Raw genomic sequence first — 8747 nt, forward strand, 5'->3', positions numbered from 1 at the left:
CACTCTCACTTAGCCATAGAACTCTATAATTTTAAATTTCGGTGAAGCCCCTAGTATTTGGAAGACCGAGTTCGGGGCGCTATCCACGCCTTGGCCGGACAAAGCCGGTTCCTCGCTCGAAGCGGCATAAGTCTTTAAGGACTCGAAAAACCTCTCGAACAGCGACCGGTCTCTCGCCTCATCATGACAGTCAGTTTTAGCTTTCTCTACTGAGGTGCTCAGCCCAGCTCAACTGCGGCACAATCGCAGTAGTTCTCCTAGTGCTACCTTAGCCGATATAGCGGAACGTAAGGCACCAAAACATAGGAGCCAGGCAAACCCAACTATTGACCCAAATCATGATTCGGAGCCGATGCATATAGTGCTATAAGTTCGGGGTGCCGCACTTGTGTAAGTGTACGGACTTCTTACGCCATATTGATGGGTACTAAAGCCCCTGGCGTATTTTGCCGTACCACAGTGTACGGATGCAGCATGTTATTAATAGACATATATAAAAAGGAGGATAATGCAAAAAATAGACAAAAAGCTATGCATTGTTTATAGAAAGGTTGCCATGAAAGCGGAACAATACAAATAGTGCGATAAGCAAAAGAAATTGGATTATTTAACATGTCCTGGCCAAGGGCAGGCCGCGGAATTGTATTAAAAACAGGTATACTGCTCGCAATAGAGACCACCTGGGAGTTCCATAATGCGGCATGGCTTGTCTGCTTTCCTGGATCTTGCATCGTTTGTGCGGCAGCTGAATTGCCGAACGGGTCATCCGAAGTATGGAGTCCTGAGAGTAAGAGAAGAAAAAAAAGGAATCCGGCAGCCCCTGGTGCGGTTTAAGCCGTATTTCGGGCGTGCCGTGATAGTGCCCCTTCCCCTGTGCCCATGGTATTTCAAGAGCATAGTTATGTACGCGAAGCACTAGTTTCGCTATATCGCGAGGGCTAGGGTTGGGGCCACATTGCTATGCTAGCTCAGAACATGTCAGGCGCTCTTGTTGTAGGGTACTCTGGGCGCGCTTGACAGTGTCCGGCTTTTTGAAGGCCGAACTGGAGAACTGCCTAAAGAGGCTCCTTTGTACTTCTGCTGCGAGCGCTGCCGTGTGCTCCTCCATTCGGAGGGAGCGTTCAGTGTTCCCATTGACCATGATTACTCCTCTAGGGCCTGGCATCTTGAGCTTGAGGTATGCATAGTGTGGTACCGTGTTGAATTTTGCGAATGCGGTTCGCTCGAGCAGTGCGTGATAGCCACTACGGAACGGGACTATGTCGAAGATTAACTCCTCGCTTCGGAAGTTATTCGGAGATCCGAAGACCACTTCCAGTGTGACTGAGCCTGTACAGTTGGCTTGTACACCTGGTATGACGCCTTTAAAGGTCGTTTTGGTGGGCTTGATCCTCGAGGGATCTATGCCCATTTTTCGCACTGTATCCTGGTAAAGCAGGTTCAGGCTGCTGCCGCCGTCCATGAGGACTCTTGTGAGATGAAATCCGTCAATGATTGGGTCTAGAACCAATGCGGCGAAGCCGCCGTGGCGGATGCTAGTGGGGTGGTCCCTTCAATCAAAGGTGATCGGGCAGGAGGACCATGGGTTGAACTTTGGGGCGACTGGCTCTATCGCATATACGTCCCGAAACGCACGCTTCCGCTCCCTCTTGGGGATGTGGGTTGCGTAAATCATGTTCACCGTCCGCACTTGCGGGGGAAATCCCTTCTGTCCACTGTTGTTCGGCGGCCTGGGCTCCTCCTCGTCGTCGCTATGCAGCCCCTTGTCTTTGTTTTCGGCTCTTAACTTGCCTGCCTGCTTGAACACCCAACAGTCCCTGTTGGTGTGATTGGCTGGCTTTTCGGGGGTGCCATGTATCTGGCACAAGCGGTCGAGTATTCGGTCCAAACTGGACGGGCCCTGAGTATTTCTTTTGAATGGCTTTTTCCGTTGACCAGATTTGTAGCCTCAGAATCCGGCATTAACTGCCGTATCCTCGTTGTTGTCGCTGTTAACGCGGCGCTTTTGTTTGTTCCGACGCGACCTGTCACTTTTGTCCTTGGTATTCGAATTACCAGGGTTCTTGGTTAAGTTGTTGCTGCGAGCTAGCCAGCTGTCTTCTCCCGCGTAAAAGCGGGTCATGAGTGTTGTGAGGGCTGCCATAGATTTCGGCTTTTCCTGTCCCAGGTGCCGAGCAAGCCACTCGTCGCGGATATTATGCTTGAAGGCTGCTAAGGCCTCTGCGTCCGGACAGTTGACTATGTGGTTTTTCTTTGTTAGGAACCGTGTCCAGAATTTCCTGACCGATTCCTCTGGCTGCTGAATTATGTGCCTTAGGTCATCAGCGTCCGGTGGTCGCACATAAGTGCCCTGGAAGTTTTCAAGGAATGCGGCTTCCAGGTCCTCCCAAGAACCAATTGAGTCTGCTGGCAAGATGTTAAGCCAATGCCGGGCCGGTCCCTTAAGTTTGAGTGGGAGGTATTTGATGGCGTGTAGATCATCACCGCGGGCCATGTGGATATGAAGGAGATAATCCTCGATCCATGCCGCAAGATCTGTTGTGCCATCGTACGATTCGATGTTTACGGGTTTGAAGCCCTCAGAGATTTTATGATCCATTACTTCATCGGTGAAGCATAGTGGGTGTGCGACGCCTCTGTATTGGGCTATATCACGACGCACCTCGAAGGAGCTTTGTTTGTTGAGTTCGGACCGGCCGGATTCATTGCATCCGGAGTGACGATCACCGTCACGTGCCGTGGGGCGCCTGCGCGATTGTAGATCGATCTTGTTTGCCTTGCCTTGTCCTCCAGTATGTCGCGCAGGTCGGGCACATTTTCCCGTGCCTTAGTATGCTTGACGCGGCGTCGAGGCATGGCTTGAGTGGAGGGTCGAGAGGCCTCTCTGTTGCGGCCACGAGGTGGCCGGTCGGCCATGTCATGCGCTGGTGATGTAGGTGCTTCCTCCTCTAGTCGGGGTAGCAGCCTGCGCTTTGGGTAACTCTTGGAGGGGCGTTCGAGTTCATACTCTTCGACCGCAAGGACTTCAGTCCATCTGTCAGCTAGCAAATCCTGATCAGCTCTAAGCTGTTGCTGCTTTTTCTTGAGGCTGCTTGCCGTGGCCATAAGCCTGCGTTTAAAACGCTCTTGTTCGGCGGGATCCTCTGGCACGACGAACTCGTCGTCGTCGAGGCTTGCCTCGTCTTCGGAGGGAGGCATATAATTATCGTCCTCAACCTCTTGGTCCGCCGCCCTCTCGTGAGGGCTGGCTTCTCTGTCCTCCTGTGCTGAATCTTGCTGGAGGGGGTGTTCTTCGGCGCTATCCGGGGTAGTATTATCTCCCATGCCGAAATCACCGTTTTTGCTTTGGCGGGATTTAGAGCGGCGCCGCTGACGCCGGTGCTTGGGCTGTTTCTTAGAGGTATCGTCCCCCGCTGTTCCATCGCCGTCTCCATCCTTTAGAGTGTCCACCATATATATGTCATATGACGAGGTGGCCTTCCAGCGCCCTACATGTGCTGGTTCTTGTTCGTCTCCTGCATCGTCGTCCATGCCGTTGATGTCTTCGGAGTCGAAGTCAAGCATGTCGGTTAAGTCATCGACAGAGGCTACAAAGTGGGTGGTGGGTGGGTTTTGAATTTCTTCATCGTCCATATCCCAACCTTGCCGACCGTAGTCCGGCCAGGGCTCTCCTGATAAAGAGAGAGACTTTAGAGAATTCAGGATGTCGCCGAAGGGCGTGTGCTGAAAGATGTCCGCGGCGGTGAACTCCATTATCGGTGCCCAATCGGATTCGATCGGCAGGGGCGCGGGGGCCTCGGAGTTCGGAGAGGAATCCGGCTCCTCGGAGTCACGGGCCATGCGGAGTGCGGGGCTGGAGTTCGGCTCGATCGCCTCTGAGATCGCAGCCCCTGAGGCAGCGTCCAACCGCTGATCCTCGATCGGAACAGTAGGCTCCGAATCAATGGTCAGAACTGATGCGTGTGCGGCCACGTGAGAGAGTATACAATGTGAATAGGTCGAATTGGGCTCTAACATGGTGATATATCGTTTGTTGTGCTATTTTGTAGGTCATATGTTTGAATCCATCCAAAAGTTTTCTCATTGCCATGGTGTTCATCATATACATATGCATTTGTATTAAAAAAGTAGCATAGATACAGTGAAATGTGAAATCCACGTTAGAATTGGAGATCTCTATGTGACACACACTCTAATTCAAATAACTAACTACGTGACACACACTCTAATTCAAATAACTAATTGTGTGAGACACACTCTAATCCACGTTAGCGTGGGTACCGTTTTGATTTTTTTTCAAATAACTCTTCATTAATTAATTTATAGTACTCCCTCTGTTCACTTATATAAGACCTTGAAGACATTTCAGAAAATGTGAAAAACAGTTCATTTTAAGTTGTTTGAAATGACTTACAAAAGTGAACGGATGGAGTATCTTGTTTCGAATGACTAATTATTGCAAGGAAAACACGGGCATGGTAATACATACAGATTCGTTTGCAAATGAAAGAAGATTCGTTTGCATTCTCAAATGTAGGCGCACCAGGCAAACCAGGGTCGTGTCGTTGTGGACGCTGCTTCGGTGCCTTAAAGGCAACTGCCTTTGCGTCACTGACATGTGGGCCAGCCACCTGTTGGGCCCATATGTCATGGACATAAAGGCAGGTGCCGTAAGGCACCGAAGCATAGTCCTATCGGGGTGGTCGCGTGTGTCGGATGGACGCGTAGCACCCAGCCACCCACCCCCCTCCCCCCAAAAAAGGATGACGACGATATAAGTTTGCGCTTCCACGTTTCGGATTGAAATATCTGGCGGCCCCAATTCCAGCCCTGCAAAATCTCTCTTCTCCACCGTCCCCTTCCGCGCCCAGATTGCTCAAATCCCTAATTCGCAGCCAACCCTCGAATCGCCCCTCGTCTCGTCTCTTTCCCCACCGTTCCCCACCTCTGTGCCGGACGAAGACGACGGTCGTGCTTCACCACCGTACCGGAGCTACCTCATCTATGCCCTCGTCCACTGCACGGGGTGGTCCACCGACAACGTCGGCCGCCGCAACCGACGTGCCTCACAGACACCGAGTTCCACCGCATCAGGTGCGCTTCACCGACGCCATCTCCCAGCTCACCGGGGCTACTTCACCGAGCACATCGTCGCACCTCCGCCCCCCGAGGCCGTTGGGGCTTCACCAACGGTCTCGTCCACAGCATCGTAGCACTCTGCTGCCACTCAAGATCTGCATCCGTGCACGGCCAGCCAACGCCAGCGCATCACCCTCAACGGCTCTGAAGTGACCCGCACTCTAGCTAGGCGAGCATGCCCAAACGCCAGCCCGAACTAGGTATCCACACATCACTCCCTTGTGCACTGTTCCGACGATGTTTGGATATCCTTTCACTGCTCTCTTAGCTTACACACCTATGCAACTCTGACCTTAACTCTTATTTCTTCTGGAGATATCATCTAAAACAAGCAAATCCATATTTTAGCGAAGCATGACGGCGCTACGGGATCTGGTACACATCTTGCACACCCGTATAACCTTGTAAGTATCTGTCCTCTGGTACAACATCAAGGTCGATTCCTCTTATTTGATCAACCATTCGCTGTGTCAAAAATGCAGAGGGGGGTGCAAGGAGCACAAGGCCTGCACATCCAAGCAAGTGGTAACATGGACTTGTACATGGAACATCCCAAGCACAAGCAGAGCTGCAGTGAGCCTGTACAACGAGCTAGCGTAAGTCCCTGCATTTCATTTAATTCGTACTGGCATTCGTGTATGATTTGTGTGCAGTGGCTGATCCACGAATTCAAGTTACCAGGGGTGAACATTTAACTTCAAAAATATGAAGGCACTTGCACTCCGGAAATCAACATAACTTGAGAAATGTGAAGTTACATGCACTTTGAAAACCAGCTAATGATCCAAAGTAGTTCAGATTATAAACACTAAATGATGCAAGCACCAAAAAACACAAAATGCAACATGGTGTACAAGGACTACAAACATGGTATGTACCTGCTTGAATTATTCGTTCTCTGGTTGAAAATATCAAAGTGTAATTGCACGTATAACCAGTGCGCAAACTGCATATCAATATATCTATCCTGCACAAGTATGCCAATAGTTTCAAACAATAGATTAGAAAAGTATTTATGCTATGTTGTCATGATACGGGGACTTTCTGGTAGATGGCCTCGACGTTTCCTCAAGCTATGAAAATGCACTATAATTTGCTTGTCATGAATGCCTGCAAATCTCTGTCTCTCTCAACATAGTAGATCATCATTAGACACTAAATCCTTCAATGAGCTTGCAAAATGCTTGCATTAGATCCCTCATTAGACACTATATGTTCATCACCAGGAGCATGTCAAATGTTTGCATCAAATCCTTCATTAGCAGTCTGTTCATTAGACACTTCAGGCTCAAGAACAACATGAGCTTGTATGTTTGCACCGGAAACTTGATTAGATACATCAGATTCAGTTAGTTCAGTATTGATTGTGGGAGTTATAAAATAAGTAGAAATTGGTTTCATTTTCTCATAGATTCCCTACATACAAGCAGTTTTACAACACCGTCAGGTTTAACTATTGGCCAGAAATTGAAGAGTTGAATTAGATATAATCAGGGATGTGATGTACCTGCTCGTTGCGCATGTTACTCTTATAATTAGCGACTGTCCGTTTGCGCAAGCTCGATGCCATGCCCGTGTTGTCGTTGCTGCCTCCCATGCAGGCTACACCCAGGGTTGGATCTTCATATTCTTGTCCTTCCGTTTGCTTGAAGCCCGGCGACCGCCCTCCAACGAGGGCGCGAGGAAGTGCTGTGTCGGTCTGTCCAGCGGCGGCTAGGTTAGGAGCGAACCAGACTAGAGGCTGGAGCGAATGAATTGGGATTTTTCCTGTTGTCAATCGATATGGGAGGCGCTCGTTTGGGCCGCGAGCCTGCTATAGGGCCTGCCTTGCACTTATGTTATTGGGCCATCCAAATTGAAACATTTTTCTTCATTTTTTACATTGTCTGCTCGTGCGTTGGGACGAACAAAACTAGCGTGTGCCAACCTGGACGATTCAAACTAGGTGCACACTTTCCAGCCACCTGAGACGGCCGCCCATACTAGCTCCTATGGCGGCGTCGCCCCTTTTTGCGTGTATGATTGGATAGTGAAAAATATTCTAGTGACACTTTTGATTTACCCACAGAATGGTTGAATTGCTTGTTTCTATGAACTGAGTTCGCCAATAATGTGAAGGATGCCAGTCTTTTCATCCTATTGTAGATTGCTTAGATCTCGATATGCCAAAAGTAATCGCATGAAATATACAGTAAAAGCCAGTGTGATGTGTTTGGCTACAACTAGTCTAACTACACGTCCTCATATAACATATCAAGGACGCACCATCTTACCAGATTAACCATTCGACTTACCCATGCAGTGTGGGAAGAAAGAAGTATTGGGACTGCGTATCCAAGAAATTGATGCCATGGTCTCCTTCGTACAACCATGTAAGAGAAAAAGAAGTTGCAGTGTGCCTGTACAAAGAACTAGCGTATGTTCAGTTACCTGCTTCTCGGAATTTTAGTTAGCCACTTATTGCAAAATTGTTCAATTACGTTGCTTGGCTTAATTTAGTTTGCTACTGATTACATAATGGCACAACCTGTTAATCATATTGTAGACTGCACCTATTTATGTGTTTGATACTTACTGTTAAGAATTACCTGTTTGCCTTAACTTAAATATCTACTTGTTTGTTTAACTGCTTTGCTGCTGCAACAGCGGGTTATAATGATGTTAATAACTACTTTTCAGCATCCAATTGAAACTCTTTAATTCCTTGTTTGTTTAACTGGTTTGCTGTTATAACTCCGAGTTGAGATGTTTTGCTAACTTCAACTTTTCTGAATCCAATCGAAACTTTAATGGCAAAACAGGTTAGCCCAAGATCAAAGAGCGAGGTCCCCATGGATGTTGCATCATCCCACAGCAGTGGCACCGGCCCAATCGTGCATTATGAATTGCCAACTGCGGATGCTCTAGAGGCTAAACTAGTGTTAGAAAGAGATTCTGCTTCTGCACTTAGAGATGAAGTTGACATGTTGAGGAAGCAAACAGCACAATCACAAGCAGTACTCAAGACAACCATTAAATATTTGGTGGATTTCAAAACGAAGCAAGCTGAGACTGACCAGATTGTTAAGGTCCTGAAGGAAAAAAGGAAATTAAATTCCTACTTGGTAAATCATAGGTGAAATGTTCTTTCCATAGTTGAATAACCTTTGTGTTGTCTGTTCATGTAATAAATCAATCCATTTGATTTAGAGATCATGTAATAATTGTTTTTTTTGTTTTTTTGTTTGTAATTTTATTTGAGCACAAGTCTGTATTAATTGATAAGACTCGAAAACATTTCATTTGGATTGCTGTGCCAGAGCTACAAATATGCCAATCAGGCTGAATGTGCATTCAGCAATACTAGTATAGATGGACCATAAGTGGCACGCATCGGAAAGGGCCAAGATGATGGCTAAAAAAAGGATGCTCTTGTAGCCAAAAAAAGTACAGCGGCCTGGCTTATGTATGTTAGTTGATATTATTGATCCATATACTCTATAAGTGTTTATATGTCTGTTAGTTCTGTACATTCTTGGTTGATTGACTCGGTATTTGAATCTTGATACATCGCTTGTGTACATATCTAAATGGGAGTACACATTATGCTGCGTGTGACATTTGAGTTG

This window comes from Triticum dicoccoides, chromosome 7A (genome assembly GCF_002162155.2).
Source record: "Triticum dicoccoides isolate Atlit2015 ecotype Zavitan chromosome 7A, WEW_v2.0, whole genome shotgun sequence".
In the NCBI taxonomy this organism is placed as follows: Eukaryota; Viridiplantae; Streptophyta; class Magnoliopsida; order Poales; family Poaceae; genus Triticum; species Triticum dicoccoides.